Below are 16,010 nucleotides of genomic sequence, written 5' to 3' on the forward strand. Positions count from 1 at the left end.
AAATGCCCGTTTACGCTTACAATTCACCGGTGAAAGTCGAAATTCCGGACCGAGGGCGAAATTTACGATTTTACCCTTCCCCCGTTCACCTTGTCGGAATTTCGACGATCACTCTTCCGAAACCGTCCCAACGCGAAGATCGCGAAAAGTTATTAGGAATTCATATATTTTATGTGATTTTTGGTGCACCGAAGACGTAGTTATGGCTTTTGGGAGTCGCGGCGTTGATTCTTATATAGATAATGCGCGCTAATGCTTGCGGATGCGATAATACCAGCACTAATGCACCGGATCCCATCAGAACTCCGAAGTTAAGCGTGCTTGGGCGAGAGTAGTACTAGGATGGGTGACCTCCTGGGAAGTCCTCGTGTTGCATCCCTCTTTTTTTGCGAATTATTTTTTTCGGAGGCCGAAACGATGGAATTTCACCAAAAATCGCTCCGAGTCTTTTTCAAATGCCCGTTTACGCTTACAATTCACCGGTGAAAGTCGAAATTCCGGACCGAGGGCGAAATTTACGATTTTACCCTTCCCCCGTTCACCTTGTCGGAATTTCGCCGATCACTCTTCCGAAACCGTCCCAACGCGAAGATCGCGAAAAGTTATTAGGAATTCATATATTTTATGTGATTTTTGGTGCACCGAAGACGTAGTTATGGCTTTTGGGAGTCGCGGCGTTGATTCTTATATAGATAATGCGCGCTAATGCTTGCGGATGCGATCATACCAGCACTAATGCACCGCATCCCATCAGAACTCCGAAGTTAAGCGTGCTTGGGCGAGAGTAGTACTAGGATGGGTGACCTCCTGGGAAGTCCTCGTGTTGCATCCCTCTTTTTTTGAGAATTATTATTTTCGGAGGCCGAAACGATGGAATTTCACCAAAAATCGCTCCGAGTCTTGTTCAAATGCCCGTTTACGCTTACAATTCACCGGTGAAAGTCGAAATTCCGGACCGAGGGCGAAATTTACGATTTTACCCTTCCCCCGTTCACCTTGTCGGAATTTCGCCGATCACTCTTCCGAAACCGTCCCAACGCGAAGATCGCGAAAAGTTATTAGGAATTCATATATTTTATGTGATTTTTGGTGCACCGAAGACGTAGTTATGGCTTTTGGGAGTCGCGGCGTTGATTCTTATATAGATAATGCGCGCTAATACTTGCGGATGCGATCATACCAGCACTAATGCACCGGATCCCATCAGAACTCCGAAGTTAAGCGTGCTTGGGCGAGAGTAGTACTAGGATGGGTGACCTCCTGGGAAGTCCTCGTGTTGCATCCCTCTTTTTTTGCGAATTATTTTTTTCGGAGGCCGAAACGATGGAATTTCACCAAAAATCGCTCCGAGTCTTGTTCAAATGCCCGTTTACGCTTACAATTCACCGGTGAAAGTCGAAATTCCGGACCGAGGGCGAAATTTACGATTTTACCCTTCCCCCGTTCACCTTGTCGGAATTTCGACGATCACTCTTCCGAAACCGTCCCAACGCGAAGATCGCGAAAAGTTATTAGGAATTCATATATTTTATGTGATTTTTGGTGCACCGAAGACGTAGTTATGGCTTTTGGGAGTCGCGGCGTTGATTCTTATATAGATAATGCGCGCTAATGCTTGCGGATGCGATAATACCAGCACTAATGCACCGGATCCCATCAGAACTCCGAAGTTAAGCGTGCTTGGGCGAGAGTAGTACTAGGATGGGTGACCTCCTGGGAAGTCCTCGTGTTGCATCCCTCTTTTTTTGCGAATTATTTTTTTCGGAGGCCGAAACGATGGAATTTCACCAAAAATCGCTCCGAGTCTTTTTCAAATGCCCGTTTACGCTTACAATTCACCGGTGAAAGTCGAAATTCCGGACCGAGGGCGAAATTTACGATTTTACCCTTCCCCCGTTCACCTTGTCGGAATTTCGCCGATCACTCTTCCGAAACCGTCCCAACGCGAAGATCGCGAAAAGTTATTAGGAATTCATATATTTTATGTGATTTTTGGTGCACCGAAGACGTAGTTATGGCTTTTGGGAGTCGCGGCGTTGATTCTTATATAGATAATGCGCGCTAATGCTTGCGGATGCGATCATACCAGCACTAATGCACCGCATCCCATCAGAACTCCGAAGTTAAGCGTGCTTGGGCGAGAGTAGTACTAGGATGGGTGACCTCCTGGGAAGTCCTCGTGTTGCATCCCTCTTTTTTTGAGAATTATTATTTTCGGAGGCCGAAACGATGGAATTTCACCAAAAATCGCTCCGAGTCTTGTTCAAATGCCCGTTTACGCTTACAATTCACCGGTGAAAGTCGAAATTCCGGACCGAGGGCGAAATTTACGATTTTACCCTTCCCCCGTTCACCTTGTCGGAATTTCGCCGATCACTCTTCCGAAACCGTCCCAACGCGAAGATCGCGAAAAGTTATTAGGAATTCATATATTTTATGTGATTTTTGGTGCACCGAAGACGTAGTTATGGCTTTTGGGAGTCGCGGCGTTGATTCTTATATAGATAATGCGCGCTAATGCTTGCGGATGCGATCATACCAGCACTAATGCACCGGATCCCATCAGAACTCCGAAGTTAAGCGTGCTTGAGCGAGAGTAGTACTAGGATGGGTGACCTCCTGGGAAGTCCTCGTGTTGCATCCCTCTTTTTTTGAGAATTATTTTTTTCGGAGGCCGAAACGATGGAATTTCACCAAAAATCGCTCCGAGTCTTGTTCAAATGCCCGTTTACGCTTACAATTCACCGGTGAAAGTCGAAATTCCGGACCGAGGGCGAAATTTACGATTTTACCCTTCCCCCGTTCACCTTGTCGGAATTTCGCCGATCACTCTTCCGAAACCGTCCCAACGCGAAGATCGCGAAAAGTTATTAGGAATTCATATATTTTATGTGATTTTTGGTGCACCGAAGACGTAGTTATGGCTTTTGGGAGTCGCGGCGTTGATTCTTATATAGATAATGCGCGCTAATGCTTGCGGATGCGATCATACCAGCACTAATGCACCGGATCCCATCAGAACTCCGAAGTTAAGCGTGCTTGGGCGAGAGTAGTACTAGGATGGGTGACCTCCTGGGAAGTCCTCGTGTTGCATCCCTCTTTTTTTGAGAATTATTATTTTCGGAGGCCGAAACGATGGAATTTCACCAAAAATCGCTCCGAGTCTTGTTCAAATGCCCGTTTACGCTTACAATTCACCGGTGAAAGTCGAAATTCCGGACCGAGGGCGAAATTTACGATTTTACCCTTCCCCCGTTCACCTTGTCGGAATTTCGACGATCACTCTTCCGAAACCGTCCCAACGCGAAGATCGCGAAAAGTTATTAGGAATTCATATATTTTATGTGATTTTTGGTGCACCGAAGACGTAGTTATGGCTTTTGGGAGTCGCGGCGTTGATTCTTATATAGATAATGCGCGCTAATGCTTGCGGATGCGATAATACCAGCACTAATGCACCGGATCCCATCAGAACTCCGAAGTTAAGCGTGCTTGGGCGAGAGTAGTACTAGGATGGGTGACCTCCTGGGAAGTCCTCGTGTTGCATCCCTCTTTTTTTGCGAATTATTTTTCGGAGGCCGAAACGATGGAATTTCACCAAAAATCGCTCCGAGTCTTGTTCAAATGCCCGTTTACGCTTACAATTCACCGGTGAAAGTCGAAATTCCGGACCGAGGGCGAAATTTACGATTTTACCCTTCCCCCGTTCACCTTGTCGGAATTTCGCCGATCACTCTTTCGAAACCGTCCCAACGCGAAGATCGCGAAAAGTTATTAGGAATTCATATATTTTATGTGATTTTTGGTGCACCGAAGACGTAGTTATGGCTTTTGGGAGTCGCGGCGTTGATTCTTATATAGATAATGCGCGCTAATGCTTGCGGATGCGATCATACCAGCACTAATGCACCGGATCCCATCAGAACTCCGAAGTTAAGCGTGCTTGAGCGAGAGTAGTACTAGGATGGGTGACCTCCTGGGAAGTCCTCGTGTTGCATCCCTCTTTTTTTGAGAATTATTTTTTTCGGAGGCCGAAACGATGGAATTTCACCAAAAATCGCTCCGAGTCTTGTTCAAATGCCCGTTTACGCTTACAATTCACCGGTGAAAGTCGAAATTCCGGACCGAGGGCGAAATTTACGATTTTACCCTTCCCCCGTTCACCTTGTCGGAATTTCGCCGATCACTCTTCCGAAACCGTCCCAACGCGAAGATCGCGAAAAGTTATTAGGAATTCATATATTTTATGTGATTTTTGGTGCACCGAAGACGTAGTTATGGCTTTTGGGAGTCGCGGCGTTGATTCTTATATAGATAATGCGCGCTAATGCTTGCGGATGCGATCATACCAGCACTAATGCACCGGATCCCATCAGAACTCCGAAGTTAAGCGTGCTTGGGCGAGAGTAGTACTAGGATGGGTGACCTCCTGGGAAGTCCTCGTGTTGCATCCCTCTTTTTTTGAGAATTATTATTTTCGGAGGCCGAAACGATGGAATTTCACCAAAAATCGCTCCGAGTCTTGTTCAAATGCCCGTTTACGCTTACAATTCACCGGTGAAAGTCGAAATTCCGGACCGAGGGCGAAATTTACGATTTTACCCTTCCCCCGTTCACCTTGTCGGAATTTCGACGATCACTCTTCCGAAACCGTCCCAACGCGAAGATCGCGAAAAGTTATTAGGAATTCATATATTTTATGTGATTTTTGGTGCACCGAAGACGTAGTTATGGCTTTTGGGAGTCGCGGCGTTGATTCTTATATAGATAATGCGCGCTAATGCTTGCGGATGCGATAATACCAGCACTAATGCACCGGATCCCATCAGAACTCCGAAGTTAAGCGTGCTTGGGCGAGAGTAGTACTAGGATGGGTGACCTCCTGGGAAGTCCTCGTGTTGCATCCCTCTTTTTTTGCGAATTATTTTTTTCGGAGGCCGAAACGATGGAATTTCACCAAAAATCGCTCCGAGTCTTTTTCAAATGCCCGTTTACGCTTACAATTCACCGGTGAAAGTCGAAATTCCGGACCGAGGGCGAAATTTACGATTTTACCCTTCCCCCGTTCACCTTGTCGGAATTTCGCCGATCACTCTTTCGAAACCGTCCCAACGCGAAGATCGCGAAAAGTTATTAGGAATTCATATATTTTATGTGATTTTTGGTGCACCGAAGACGTAGTTATGGCTTTTGGGAGTCGCGGCGTTGATTCTTATATAGATAATGCGCGCTAATGCTTGCGGATGCGATCATACCAGCACTAATGCACCGGATCCCATCAGAACTCCGAAGTTAAGCGTGCTTGAGCGAGAGTAGTACTAGGATGGGTGACCTCCTGGGAAGTCCTCGTGTTGCATCCCTCTTTTTTTGAGAATTATTTTTTTCGGAGGCCGAAACGATGGAATTTCACCAAAAATCGCTCCGAGTCTTGTTCAAATGCCCGTTTACGCTTACAATTCACCGGTGAAAGTCGAAATTCCGGACCGAGGGCGAAATTTACGATTTTACCCTTCCCCCGTTCACCTTGTCGGAATTTCGCCGATCACTCTTCCGAAACCGTCCCAACGCGAAGATCGCGAAAAGTTATTAGGAATTCATATATTTTATGTGATTTTTGGTGCACCGAAGACGTAGTTATGGCTTTTGGGAGTCGCGGCGTTGATTCTTATATAGATAATGCGCGCTAATGCTTGCGGATGCGATCATACCAGCACTAATGCACCGGATCCCATCAGAACTCCGAAGTTAAGCGTGCTTGAGCGAGAGTAGTACTAGGATGGGTGACCTCCTGGGAAGTCCTCGTGTTGCATCCCTCTTTTTTTGAGAATTATTTTTTTCGGAGGCCGAAACGATGGAATTTCACCAAAAATCGCTCCGAGTCTTGTTCAAATGCCCGTTTACGCTTACAATTCACCGGTGAAAGTCGAAATTCCGGACCGAGGGCGAAATTTACGATTTTACCCTTCCCCCGTTCACCTTGTCGGAATTTCGCCGATCACTCTTCCGAAACCGTCCCAACGCGAAGATCGCGAAAAGTTATTAGGAATTCATATATTTTATGTGATTTTTGGTGCACCGAAGACGTAGTTATGGCTTTTGGGAGTCGCGGCGTTGATTCTTATATAGATAATGCGCGCTAATGCTTGCGGATGCGATCATACCAGCACTAATGCACCGGATCCCATCAGAACTCCGAAGTTAAGCGTGCTTGAGCGAGAGTAGTACTAGGATGGGTGACCTCCTGGGAAGTCCTCGTGTTGCATCCCTCTTTTTTTGCGAATTATTTTTTTCGGAGGCCGAAACGATGGAATTTCACCAAAAATCGCTCCGAGTCTTGTTCAAATGCCCGTTTACGCTTACAATTCACCGGTGAAAGTCGAAATTCCGGACCGAGGGCGAAATTTACGATTTTACCCTTCCCCCGTTCACCTTGTCGGAATTTCGCCGATCACTCTTCCGAAACCGTCCCAACGCGAAGATCGCGAAAAGTTATTAGGAATTCATATATTTTATGTGATTTTTGGTGCACCGAAGACGTAGTTATGGCTTTTGGGAGTCGCGGCGTTGATTCTTATATAGATAATGCGCGCTAATGCTTGCGGATGCGATCATACCAGCACTAATGCACCGGATCCCATCAGAACTCCGAAGTTAAGCGTGCTTGGGCGAGAGTAGTACTAGGATGGGTGACCTCCTGGGAAGTCCTCGTGTTGCATCCCTCTTTTTTTGCGAATTATTTTTTTCGGAGGCCGAAACGATGGAATTTCACCAAAAATCGCTCCGAGTCTTGTTCAAATGCCCGTTTACGCTTACAATTCACCGGTGAAAGTCGAAATTCCGGACCGAGGGCGAAATTTACGATTTTACCCTTCCCCCGTTCACCTTGTCGGAATTTCGACGATCACTCTTCCGAAACCGTCCCAACGCGAAGATCGCGAAAAGTTATTAGGAATTCATATATTTTATGTGATTTTTGGTGCACCGAAGACGTAGTTATGGCTTTTGGGAGTCGCGGCGTTGATTCTTATATAGATAATGCGCGCTAATGCTTGCGGATGCGATCATACCAGCACTAATGCACCGGATCCCATCAGAACTCCGAAGTTAAGCGTGCTTGGGCGAGAGTAGTACTAGGATGGGTGACCTCCTGGGAAGTCCTCGTGTTGCATCCCTCTTTTTTTGCGAATTATTTTTTTCGGAGGCCGAAACGATGGAATTTCACCAAAAATCGCTCCGAGTCTTTTTCAAATGCCCGTTTACGCTTACAATTCACCGGTGAAAGTCGAAATTGCGGACCGAGGGCGAAATTTACGATTTTACCCTTCCCCCGTTCACCTTGTCGGAATTTCGCCGATCACTCTTCCGAAACCGTCCCAACGCGAAGATCGCGAAAAGTTATTAGGAATTCATATATTTTATGTGATTTTTGGTGCACCGAAGACGTAGTTATGGCTTTTGGGAGTCGCGGCGTTGATTCTTATATAGATAATGCGCGCTAAAGCTTGCGTATGCGATCATACCAGCACTAATGCACCGGATCCCATCAGAACTCCGAAGTCAAGCGTGCTTGGGCGAGAGTAGTACTAGGATGGGTGACCTCCTGGGAAGTCCTCGTGTTGCATCCCTCTTTTTTTGCGAATTATTTTTTTCGGAGGCCGAAACGATGGAATTTCACCAAAAATCGCTCCGAGTCTTGTTCAAATACCCGTTTACGCTTACAATTCACCGGTGAAAGTCGAAATTCCGGACCGAGGGCGAAATTTACGATTATACCCTTCCCCCGTTCACCTTGTCGGAATTTCGCCGATCACTCTTCCGAAACCGTCCCAACGCGAAGATCGCAAAAAGTTATTTGGAATTCATATATTTTATGTGATTTTTGGTGCACCGAAGACGTAGTTATGGCTTTTGGGAGTCGCGGCGTTGATTCTTATATAGATAATGCGCGCTAATGCTTGCGGATGCGATCATACCAGCACTAATGCACCGGATCCCATCAGAACTCCGAAGTCAAGCGTGCTTGGGCGAGAGTAGTACTAGGATGGGTGATCTCCTGGGAAGTCCTCGTGTTGCATCCCTCTTTTTTTCGAATTATTTTTTTCGGAGGCCGAAACGATGGAATTTCACCAAAAATCGCTCCGAGTCTTGTTCAAATGCCCGTTTACGCTTACAATTCACCGGTGAAAGTCGAAATTCCGGACCGAGGGCGAAATTTACGATTTTACCCTTCCCCCGTTCACCTTGTCGGAATTTCGACGATCACTCTTCCGAAACCGTCCCAACGCGAAGATCGCGAAAAGTTATTAGGAATTCATATATTTTATGTGATTTTTGGTGCACCGAAGACGTAGTTATGGCTTTTGGGAGTCGCGGCGTTGATTCTTATATAGATAATGCGCGCTAATGCTTGCGGATGCGATCATACCAGCACTAATGCACCGGATCCCATCAGAACTCCGAAGTTACGCGTGCTTGGGCGAGAGTAGTACTAGGATGGGTGACCTCCTGGGAAGTCCTCGTGTTGCATCCCTCTTTTTTTGCGAATTATTTTTTTCGGAGGCCGAAACGATGGAATTTCACCAAAAATCGCTCCGAGTCTTGTTCAAATGCCCGTTTACGCTTACAATTCACCGGTGAAAGTCGAAATTCCGGACCGAGGGCGAAATTTACGATTTTACCCTTCTCCCGTTCACCTTGTCGGAATTTCGCCGATCACTCTTCCGAAACCGTCCCAACGCGAAGATCGCGAAAAGTTATTAGGAATTCATATATTTTATGTGATTTTTGGTGCACCGAAGACGTAGTTATGGCTTTTGGGAGTCGCGGCGTTGATTCTTATATAGATAATGCGCGCTAATGCTTGCGGATGCGATCATACCAGCACTAATGCACCGGATCCCATCAGAACTCCGAAGTTAAGCGTGCTTAGGCGAAAGTAGTACTAGGATGGGTGACCTCCTGGGAAGTCCTCGTGTTGCATCCCTCTTTTTTTGCGAATTATTTTTTTCGGAGGCCGAAACGATGGAATTTCACCAAAAATCGCTCCGAGTCTTGTTCAAATGCCCGTTTACGCTTACAATTCACCGGTGAAAGTCGAAATTCCGGACCGAGGGCGAAATTTACGATTTTACCCTTCCCCCGTTCACCTTGTCGGAATTTCGACGATCACTCTTCCGAAACCGTCCCAACGCGAAGATCGCGAAAAGTTATTAGGAATTCATATATTTTATGTGATTTTTGGTGCACCGAAGACGTAGTTATGGCTTTTGGGAGTCGCGGCGTTGATTCTTATATAGATAATGCGCGCTAATGCTTGCGGATGCGATCATACCAGCACTAATGCACCGGATCCCATCAGAACTCCGAAGTTAAGCGTGCTTGGGCGAAAGTAGTACTAGGATGGGTGACCTCCTGGGAAGTCCTCGTGTTGCATCCCTCTTTTTTTGCGAATTATTTTTTTCGGAGGCCGAAACGATGGAATTTCACCAAAAATCGCTCCGAGTCTTGTTCAAATGCCCGTTTACGCTTACAATTCACCGGTGAAAGTCGAAATTCCGGACCGAGGGCGAAATTTACGATTTTACCCTTCCCCCGTTCACCTTGTCGGAATTTCGACGATCACTCTTCCGAAACCGTCCCAACGCGAAGATCGCGAAAAGTTATTAGGAATTCATATATTTTATGTGATTTTTGGTGCACCGAAGACGTAGTTATGGCTTTTGGGAGTCGCGGCGTTGATTCTTATATAGATAATGCGCGCTAATGCTTGCGGATGCGATCATACCAGCACTAATGCACCGGATCCCATCAGAACTCCGAAGTTAAGCGTGCTTGGGCGAGAGTAGTACTAGGATGGGTGACCTCCTGGGAAGTCCTCGTGTTGCATCCCTCTTTTTTTGCGAATTATTTTTTTCGGAGGCCGAAACGATGGAATTTCACCAAAAATCGCTCCGAGTCTTTTTCAAATGCCCGTTTACGCTTACAATTCACCGGTGAAAGTCGAAATTGCGGACCGAGGGCGAAATTTACGATTTTACCCTTCCCCCGTTCACCTTGTCGGAATTTCGCCGATCACTCTTCCGAAACCGTCCCAACGCGAAGATCGCGAAAAGTTATTAGGAATTCATATATTTTATGTGATTTTTGGTGCACCGAAGACGTAGTTATGGCTTTTGGGAGTCGCGGCGTTGATTCTTATATAGATAATGCGCGCTAAAGCTTGCGTATGCGATCATACCAGCACTAATGCACCGGATCCCATCAGAACTCCGAAGTCAAGCGTGCTTGGGCGAGAGTAGTACTAGGATGGGTGACCTCCTGGGAAGTCCTCGTGTTGCATCCCTCTTTTTTTGCGAATTATTTTTTTCGGAGGCCGAAACGATGGAATTTCACCAAAAATCGCTCCGAGTCTTGTTCAAATGCCCGTTTACGCTTACAATTCACCGGTGAAAGTCGAAATTCCGGACCGAGGGCGAAATTTACGATTTTACCCTTCCCCCGTTCACCTTGTCGGAATTTCGACGATCACTCTTCCGAAACCGTCCCAACGCGAAGATCGCGAAAAGTTATTAGGAATTCATATATTTTATGTGATTTTTGGTGCACCGAAGACGTAGTTATGGCTTTTGGGAGTCGCGGCGTTGATTCTTATATAGATAATGCGCGCTAATGCTTGCGGATGCGATCATACCAGCACTAATGCACCGGATCCCATCAGAACTCCGAAGTTAAGCGTGCTTGGGCGAGAGTAGTACTAGGATGGGTGACCTCCTGGGAAGTCCTCGTGTTGCATCCTTCTTTTTTTGCGAATTATTTTTTTCGGAGGCCGAAACGATGGAATTTCACCAAAAATCGCTCCGAGTCTTTTTCAAATGCCCGTTTACGCTTACAATTCACCGGTGAAAGTCGAAATTGCGGACCGAGGGCGAAATTTACGATTTTACCCTTCTCCCGTTCACCTTGTCGGAATTTCGACGATCACTCTTCCGAAACCGTCCCAACGCGAAGATCGCGAAAAGTTATTAGGAATTCATATATTTTATGTGATTTTTGGTGCACCGAAGACGTAGTTATGGCTTTTGGGAGTCGCGGCGTTGATTCTTATATAGATAATGCGCGCTAAAGCTTGCGTATGCGATCATACCAGCACTAATGCACCGGATCCCATCAGAACTCCGAAGTTAAGCGTGCTTGGGCGAGAGTAGTACTAGGATGGGTGACCTCCTGGGAAGTCCTCGTGTTGCATCCCTCTTTTTTTGCGAATTATTTTTTTCGGAGGCCGAAACGATGGAATTTCACCAAAAATCGCTCCGAGTCTTGTTCAAATACCCGTTTACGCTTACAATTCACCGGTGAAAGTCGAAATTCCGGACCGAGGGCGAAATTTACGATTATACCCTTCCCCCGTTCACCTTGTCGGAATTTCGCCGATCACTCTTCCGAAACCGTCCCAACGCGAAGATCGCAAAAAGTTATTTGGAATTCATATATTTTATGTGATTTTTGGTGCACCGAAGACGTAGTTATGGCTTTTGGGAGTCGCGGCGTTGATTCTTATATAGATAATGCGCGCTAATGCTTGCGGATGCGATCATACCAGCACTAATGCACCGGATCCCATCAGAACTCCGAAGTTAAGCGTGCTTGGGCGAGAGTAGTACTAGGATGGGTGATCTCCTGGGAAGTCCTCGTGTTGCATCCCTCTTTTTTTGCGAATTATTTTTTTCGGAGGCCGAAACGATGGAATTTCACCAAAAATCGCTCCGAGTCTTTTTCAAATGCCCGTTTACGCTTACAATTCACCGGTGAAAGTCGAAATTGCGGACCGAGGGCGAAATTTACGATTTTACCCTTCCCCCGTTCACCTTGTCGGAATTTCGCCGATCACTCTTCCAAAACCGTCCCAACGCGAAGATCGCGAAAAGTTATTAGGAATTCATATATTTTATGTGATTTTTGGTGCACCGAAGACGTAGTTATGGCTTTTGGGAGTCGCGGCGTTGATTCTTATATAGATAATGCGCGCTAATGCTTGCGGATGCGATCATACCAGCACTAATGCACCGGATCCCATCAGAACTCCGAAGTTAAGCGTGCTTGGGCGAGAGTAGTACTAGGATGGGTGACCTCCTGGGAAGTCCTCGTGTTGCATCCCTCTTTTTTTGCGAATTATTTTTTTCGGAGGCCGAAACGATGGAATTTCACCAAAAATCGCTCCGAGTCTTGTTCAAATGCCCGTTTACGCTTACAATTCACCGGTGAAAGTCGAAATTCCGGACCGAGGGCGAAATTTACGATTTTACCCTTCCCCCGTACACCTTGTCGGAATTTCGCCGATCACTCTTCCGAAACCGTCCCAACGCGAAGATCGCGAAAAGTTATTAGGAATTCATATATTTTATGTGATTTTTGGTGCACCGAAGACGTAGTTATGGCTTTTGGGAGTCGCGGCGTTGATTCTTATATAGATAATGCGCGCTAATGCTTGCGGATGCGATCATACCAGCACTAATGCACCGGATCCCATCAGAACTCCGAAGTTAAGCGTGCTTGGGCGAGAGTAGTACTAGGATGGGTGACCTCCTGGGAAGTCCTCGTGTTGCATCCCTCTTTTTTTGCGAATTATTTTTTTCGGAGGCCGAAACGATGAAATTTCACCAAAAATCGCTCCGAGTCTTTTTCAAATGCCCGTTTACGCTTACAATTCACCGGTGAAAGTCGAAATTGCGGACCGAGGGCGAAATTTACGATTTTACCCTTCCCCCGTTCACCTTGTCGGAATTTCGCCGATCACTCTTCCGAAACCGTCCCAACGCGAAGATCGCGAAAAGTTATTAGGAATTCATATATTTTATGTGATTTTTGGTGCACCGAAGACGTAGTTATGGCTTTTGGGAGTCGCGGCGTTGATTCTTATATAGATAATGCGCGCTAATGCTTGCGGATGCGATCATACCAGCACTAATGCACCGGATCCCATCAGAACTCCGAAGTTACGCGTGCTTGGGCGAGAGTAGTACTAGGATGGGTGACCTCCTGGGAAGTCCTCGTGTTGCATCCCTCTTTTTTTGCGAATTATTTTTTTCGGAGGCCGAAACGATGGAATTTCACCAAAAATCGCTTCGAGTCTTGTTCAAATGCCCGTTTACGCTTACAATTCACCGGTGAAAGTCGAAATTCCGGACCGAGGGCGAAATTTACGATTTTACCCTTCTCCCGTTCACCTTGTCGGAATTTCGCCGATCACTCTTCCGAAACCGTCCCAACGCGAAGATCGCGAAAAGTTATTAGGAATTCATATATTTTATGTGATTTTTGGTGCACCGAAGACGTAGTTATGGCTTTTGGGAGTCGCGGCGTTGATTCTTATATAGATAATGCGCGCTAATGCTTGCGGATGCGATCATACCAGCACTAATGCACCGGATCCCATCAGAACTCCGAAGTTAAGCGTGCTTGGGCGAAAGTAGTACTAGGATGGGTGACCTCCTGGGAAGTCCTCGTGTTGCATCCCTCTTTTTTTGCGAATTATTTTTTTCGGAGGCCGAAACGATGGAATTTCACCAAAAATCGCTCCGAGTCTTGTTCAAATGCCCGTTTACGCTTACAATTCACCGGTGAAAGTCGAAATTCCGGACCGAGGGCGAAATTTACGATTTTACCCTTCCCCCGTTCACCTTGTCGGAATTTCGACGATCACTCTTCCGAAACCGTCCCAACGCGAAGATCGCGAAAAGTTATTAGGAATTCATATATTTTATGTGATTTTTGGTGCACCGAAGACGTAGTTATGGCTTTTGGGAGTCGCGACGTTGATTCTTATATAGATAATGCGCGCTAATGCTTGCGGATGCGATCATACCAGCACTAATGCACCGGATCCCATCAGAACTCCGAAGTTACGCGTGCTTGGGCGAGAGTAGTACTAGGATGGGTGACCTCCTGGGAAGTCCTCGTGTTGCATCCCTCTTTTTTTGCGAATTATTTTTTTCGGAGGCCGAAACGATGGAATTTCACCAAAAATCGCTCCGAGTCTTGTTCAAATGCCCGTTTACGCTTACAATTCACCGGTGAAAGTCGAAATTCCGGACCGAGGGCGAAATTTACGATTTTACCCTTCTCCCGTTCACCTTGTCGGAATTTCGCCGATCACTCTTCCGAAACCGTCCCAACGCGAAGATCGCGAAAAGTTATTAGGAATTCATATATTTTATGTGATTTTTGGTGCACCGAAGACGTAGTTATGGTTTTGGGAGTCGCGGCGTTGATTCTTATATAGATAATGCGCGCTAATGCTTGCGGATGCGATCATACCAGCACTAATGCACCGGATCCCATCAGAACTCCGAAGTTAAGCGTGCTTGGGCGAAAGTAGTACTAGGATGGGTGACCTCCTGGGAAGTCCTCGTGTTGCATCCCTCTTTTTTTGCGAATTATTTTTTTCGGAGGCCGAAACGATGGAATTTCACCAAAAATCGCTCCGAGTCTTGTTCAAATGCCCGTTTACGCTTACAATTCACCGGTGAAAGTCGAAATTCCGGACCGAGGGCGAAATTTACGATTTTACCCTTCCCCCGTTCACCTTGTCGGAATTTCGCCGATCACTCTTCCGAAACCGTCCCAACGCGAAGATCGCGAAAAGTTATTAGGAATTCATATATTTTATGTGATTTTTGGTGCACCGAAGACGTAGTTATGGCTTTTCGGAGTCGCGGCGTTGATTCTTATATAGATAATGCGCGCTAATGCTTGCGGATGCGATCATACCAGCACTAATGCACCGGATCCCATCAGAACTCCGAAGTTACGCGTGCTTGGGCGAGAGTAGTACTAGGATGGGTGACCTCCTGGGAAGTCCTCGTGTTGCATCCCTCTTTTTTTGCGAATTATTTTTTTCGGAGGCCGAAACGATGGAATTTCACCAAAAATCGCTCCGAGTCTTGTTCAAATGCCCGTTTACGCTTACAATTCACCGGTGAAAGTCGAAATTCCGGACCGAGGGCGAAATTTACGATTTTACCCTTCTCCCGTTCACCTTGTCGGAATTTCGCCGATCACTCTTCCGAAACCGTCCCAACGCGAAGATCGCGAAAAGTTATTAGGAATTCATATATTTTATGTGATTTTTGGTGCACCGAAGACGTAGTTATGGTTTTGGGAGTCGCGGCGTTGATTCTTATATAGATAATGCGCGCTAATGCTTGCGGATGCGATCATACCAGCACTAATGCACCGGATCCCATCAGAACTCCGAAGTTAAGCGTGCTTGGGCGAAAGTAGTACTAGGATGGGTGACCTCCTGGGAAGTCCTCGTGTTGCATCCCTCTTTTTTTGCGAATTATTTTTTTCGGAGGCCGAAACGATGGAATTTCACCAAAAATCGCTCCGAGTCTTGTTCAAATGCCCGTTTACGCTTACAATTCACCGGTGAAAGTCGAAATTCCGGACCGAGGGCGAAATTTACGATTTTACCCTTCCCCCGTTCACCTTGTCGGAATTTCGCCGATCACTCTTCCGAAACCGTCCCAACGCGAAGATCGCGAAAAGTTATTAGGAATTCATATATTTTATGTGATTTTTGGTGCACCGAAGACGTAGTTATGGCTTTTCGGAGTCGCGGCGTTGATTCTTATATAGATAATGCGCGCTAATGCTTGCGGATGCGATCATACCAGCACTAATGCACCGGATCCCATCAGAACTCCGAAGTTAAGCGTGCTTGGGCGAGAGTAGTACTAGGATGGGTGACCTCCTGGGAAGTCCTCGTGTTGCATCCCTCTTTTTTTGCGAATTATTTTTTTCGGAGGCCGAAACGATGGAATTTCACCAAAAATCGCTCCGAGTCTTGTTCAAATGCCCGTTTACGCTTACAATTCACCGGTGAAAGTCGAAATTCCGGACCGAGGGCGAAATTTACGATTTTACCCTTCCCCCGTTCACCTTGTCGGAATTTCGCCGATCACTCTTCCGAAACCGTCCCAACGCGAAGATCGCGAAAAGTTATTAGGAAT

General features: G+C 46.5%; 35 non-coding genes across 35 annotated transcripts; all 35 read left to right on the forward strand.

The window, feature by feature from the left end:
* Positions 1-260: 260 nt before the first annotated feature.
* LOC149396021 (5S ribosomal RNA) lies at positions 261-379 on the forward strand. The gene has a single exon (XR_016297814.1). It is a non-coding gene; the product is annotated as a 5S ribosomal RNA (ribosomal RNA).
* A 334-nt stretch (positions 380-713) lies between these two features.
* Positions 714-832, forward strand: LOC149396022 (5S ribosomal RNA). The gene has a single exon (XR_016298816.1). It is a non-coding gene; the product is annotated as a 5S ribosomal RNA (ribosomal RNA).
* Positions 833-1,166: 334 nt separating this feature from the next.
* Positions 1,167-1,285, forward strand: LOC149396023 (5S ribosomal RNA). The gene has a single exon (XR_016297978.1). It is a non-coding gene; the product is annotated as a 5S ribosomal RNA (ribosomal RNA).
* A 334-nt stretch (positions 1,286-1,619) lies between these two features.
* On the forward strand, positions 1,620-1,738 carry LOC149396024 (5S ribosomal RNA). Its single transcript, XR_016297815.1, has one exon. It is a non-coding gene; the product is annotated as a 5S ribosomal RNA (ribosomal RNA).
* Positions 1,739-2,072: 334 nt separating this feature from the next.
* LOC149396025 (5S ribosomal RNA) lies at positions 2,073-2,191 on the forward strand. Its single transcript, XR_016298817.1, has one exon. It is a non-coding gene; the product is annotated as a 5S ribosomal RNA (ribosomal RNA).
* Positions 2,192-2,525: 334 nt separating this feature from the next.
* On the forward strand, positions 2,526-2,644 carry LOC149396026 (5S ribosomal RNA). The gene has a single exon (XR_016298367.1). It is a non-coding gene; the product is annotated as a 5S ribosomal RNA (ribosomal RNA).
* A 334-nt stretch (positions 2,645-2,978) lies between these two features.
* LOC149396027 (5S ribosomal RNA) lies at positions 2,979-3,097 on the forward strand. Its single transcript, XR_016297989.1, has one exon. It is a non-coding gene; the product is annotated as a 5S ribosomal RNA (ribosomal RNA).
* A 334-nt stretch (positions 3,098-3,431) lies between these two features.
* On the forward strand, positions 3,432-3,550 carry LOC149396028 (5S ribosomal RNA). Its single transcript, XR_016297817.1, has one exon. It is a non-coding gene; the product is annotated as a 5S ribosomal RNA (ribosomal RNA).
* Positions 3,551-3,882: 332 nt separating this feature from the next.
* Positions 3,883-4,001, forward strand: LOC149396029 (5S ribosomal RNA). Its single transcript, XR_016298368.1, has one exon. It is a non-coding gene; the product is annotated as a 5S ribosomal RNA (ribosomal RNA).
* A 334-nt stretch (positions 4,002-4,335) lies between these two features.
* Positions 4,336-4,454, forward strand: LOC149396030 (5S ribosomal RNA). The gene has a single exon (XR_016298000.1). It is a non-coding gene; the product is annotated as a 5S ribosomal RNA (ribosomal RNA).
* Positions 4,455-4,788: 334 nt separating this feature from the next.
* Positions 4,789-4,907, forward strand: LOC149396031 (5S ribosomal RNA). The gene has a single exon (XR_016297818.1). It is a non-coding gene; the product is annotated as a 5S ribosomal RNA (ribosomal RNA).
* A 334-nt stretch (positions 4,908-5,241) lies between these two features.
* LOC149396032 (5S ribosomal RNA) lies at positions 5,242-5,360 on the forward strand. The gene has a single exon (XR_016298369.1). It is a non-coding gene; the product is annotated as a 5S ribosomal RNA (ribosomal RNA).
* Positions 5,361-5,694: 334 nt separating this feature from the next.
* Positions 5,695-5,813, forward strand: LOC149396033 (5S ribosomal RNA). The gene has a single exon (XR_016298370.1). It is a non-coding gene; the product is annotated as a 5S ribosomal RNA (ribosomal RNA).
* A 334-nt stretch (positions 5,814-6,147) lies between these two features.
* Positions 6,148-6,266, forward strand: LOC149396034 (5S ribosomal RNA). The gene has a single exon (XR_016298371.1). It is a non-coding gene; the product is annotated as a 5S ribosomal RNA (ribosomal RNA).
* Positions 6,267-6,600: 334 nt separating this feature from the next.
* On the forward strand, positions 6,601-6,719 carry LOC149396035 (5S ribosomal RNA). Its single transcript, XR_016298011.1, has one exon. It is a non-coding gene; the product is annotated as a 5S ribosomal RNA (ribosomal RNA).
* A 334-nt stretch (positions 6,720-7,053) lies between these two features.
* Positions 7,054-7,172, forward strand: LOC149396036 (5S ribosomal RNA). The gene has a single exon (XR_016298022.1). It is a non-coding gene; the product is annotated as a 5S ribosomal RNA (ribosomal RNA).
* A 334-nt stretch (positions 7,173-7,506) lies between these two features.
* On the forward strand, positions 7,507-7,625 carry LOC149396037 (5S ribosomal RNA). Its single transcript, XR_016298430.1, has one exon. It is a non-coding gene; the product is annotated as a 5S ribosomal RNA (ribosomal RNA).
* Positions 7,626-7,959: 334 nt separating this feature from the next.
* Positions 7,960-8,078, forward strand: LOC149396038 (5S ribosomal RNA). The gene has a single exon (XR_016298503.1). It is a non-coding gene; the product is annotated as a 5S ribosomal RNA (ribosomal RNA).
* Positions 8,079-8,411: 333 nt separating this feature from the next.
* Positions 8,412-8,530, forward strand: LOC149396039 (5S ribosomal RNA). The gene has a single exon (XR_016298527.1). It is a non-coding gene; the product is annotated as a 5S ribosomal RNA (ribosomal RNA).
* A 334-nt stretch (positions 8,531-8,864) lies between these two features.
* LOC149396040 (5S ribosomal RNA) lies at positions 8,865-8,983 on the forward strand. The gene has a single exon (XR_016298910.1). It is a non-coding gene; the product is annotated as a 5S ribosomal RNA (ribosomal RNA).
* Positions 8,984-9,317: 334 nt separating this feature from the next.
* On the forward strand, positions 9,318-9,436 carry LOC149396041 (5S ribosomal RNA). Its single transcript, XR_016298292.1, has one exon. It is a non-coding gene; the product is annotated as a 5S ribosomal RNA (ribosomal RNA).
* A 334-nt stretch (positions 9,437-9,770) lies between these two features.
* Positions 9,771-9,889, forward strand: LOC149396042 (5S ribosomal RNA). Its single transcript, XR_016298033.1, has one exon. It is a non-coding gene; the product is annotated as a 5S ribosomal RNA (ribosomal RNA).
* A 334-nt stretch (positions 9,890-10,223) lies between these two features.
* LOC149396043 (5S ribosomal RNA) lies at positions 10,224-10,342 on the forward strand. The gene has a single exon (XR_016298431.1). It is a non-coding gene; the product is annotated as a 5S ribosomal RNA (ribosomal RNA).
* Positions 10,343-10,676: 334 nt separating this feature from the next.
* On the forward strand, positions 10,677-10,795 carry LOC149396044 (5S ribosomal RNA). The gene has a single exon (XR_016297462.1). It is a non-coding gene; the product is annotated as a 5S ribosomal RNA (ribosomal RNA).
* A 334-nt stretch (positions 10,796-11,129) lies between these two features.
* LOC149396045 (5S ribosomal RNA) lies at positions 11,130-11,248 on the forward strand. The gene has a single exon (XR_016297921.1). It is a non-coding gene; the product is annotated as a 5S ribosomal RNA (ribosomal RNA).
* Positions 11,249-11,582: 334 nt separating this feature from the next.
* LOC149396046 (5S ribosomal RNA) lies at positions 11,583-11,701 on the forward strand. Its single transcript, XR_016297948.1, has one exon. It is a non-coding gene; the product is annotated as a 5S ribosomal RNA (ribosomal RNA).
* A 334-nt stretch (positions 11,702-12,035) lies between these two features.
* LOC149396047 (5S ribosomal RNA) lies at positions 12,036-12,154 on the forward strand. Its single transcript, XR_016298044.1, has one exon. It is a non-coding gene; the product is annotated as a 5S ribosomal RNA (ribosomal RNA).
* Positions 12,155-12,488: 334 nt separating this feature from the next.
* Positions 12,489-12,607, forward strand: LOC149396048 (5S ribosomal RNA). Its single transcript, XR_016298055.1, has one exon. It is a non-coding gene; the product is annotated as a 5S ribosomal RNA (ribosomal RNA).
* A 334-nt stretch (positions 12,608-12,941) lies between these two features.
* On the forward strand, positions 12,942-13,060 carry LOC149396049 (5S ribosomal RNA). Its single transcript, XR_016298528.1, has one exon. It is a non-coding gene; the product is annotated as a 5S ribosomal RNA (ribosomal RNA).
* A 334-nt stretch (positions 13,061-13,394) lies between these two features.
* LOC149396050 (5S ribosomal RNA) lies at positions 13,395-13,513 on the forward strand. The gene has a single exon (XR_016298293.1). It is a non-coding gene; the product is annotated as a 5S ribosomal RNA (ribosomal RNA).
* Positions 13,514-13,847: 334 nt separating this feature from the next.
* Positions 13,848-13,966, forward strand: LOC149396051 (5S ribosomal RNA). Its single transcript, XR_016298529.1, has one exon. It is a non-coding gene; the product is annotated as a 5S ribosomal RNA (ribosomal RNA).
* A 333-nt stretch (positions 13,967-14,299) lies between these two features.
* On the forward strand, positions 14,300-14,418 carry LOC149396052 (5S ribosomal RNA). Its single transcript, XR_016298294.1, has one exon. It is a non-coding gene; the product is annotated as a 5S ribosomal RNA (ribosomal RNA).
* A 334-nt stretch (positions 14,419-14,752) lies between these two features.
* On the forward strand, positions 14,753-14,871 carry LOC149396053 (5S ribosomal RNA). Its single transcript, XR_016298530.1, has one exon. It is a non-coding gene; the product is annotated as a 5S ribosomal RNA (ribosomal RNA).
* A 333-nt stretch (positions 14,872-15,204) lies between these two features.
* LOC149396054 (5S ribosomal RNA) lies at positions 15,205-15,323 on the forward strand. Its single transcript, XR_016298295.1, has one exon. It is a non-coding gene; the product is annotated as a 5S ribosomal RNA (ribosomal RNA).
* Positions 15,324-15,657: 334 nt separating this feature from the next.
* LOC149396055 (5S ribosomal RNA) lies at positions 15,658-15,776 on the forward strand. Its single transcript, XR_016298067.1, has one exon. It is a non-coding gene; the product is annotated as a 5S ribosomal RNA (ribosomal RNA).
* The last annotated feature ends 234 nt before the right edge of the window (positions 15,777-16,010 follow it).

This window comes from Urtica dioica, chromosome 5, assembly GCF_054948205.1.
Source record: "Urtica dioica subsp. dioica isolate 48M chromosome 5, U.dioica_male_clone48M_v1_H2, whole genome shotgun sequence".
NCBI classification, from domain to species: Eukaryota; Viridiplantae; Streptophyta; class Magnoliopsida; order Rosales; family Urticaceae; genus Urtica; species Urtica dioica.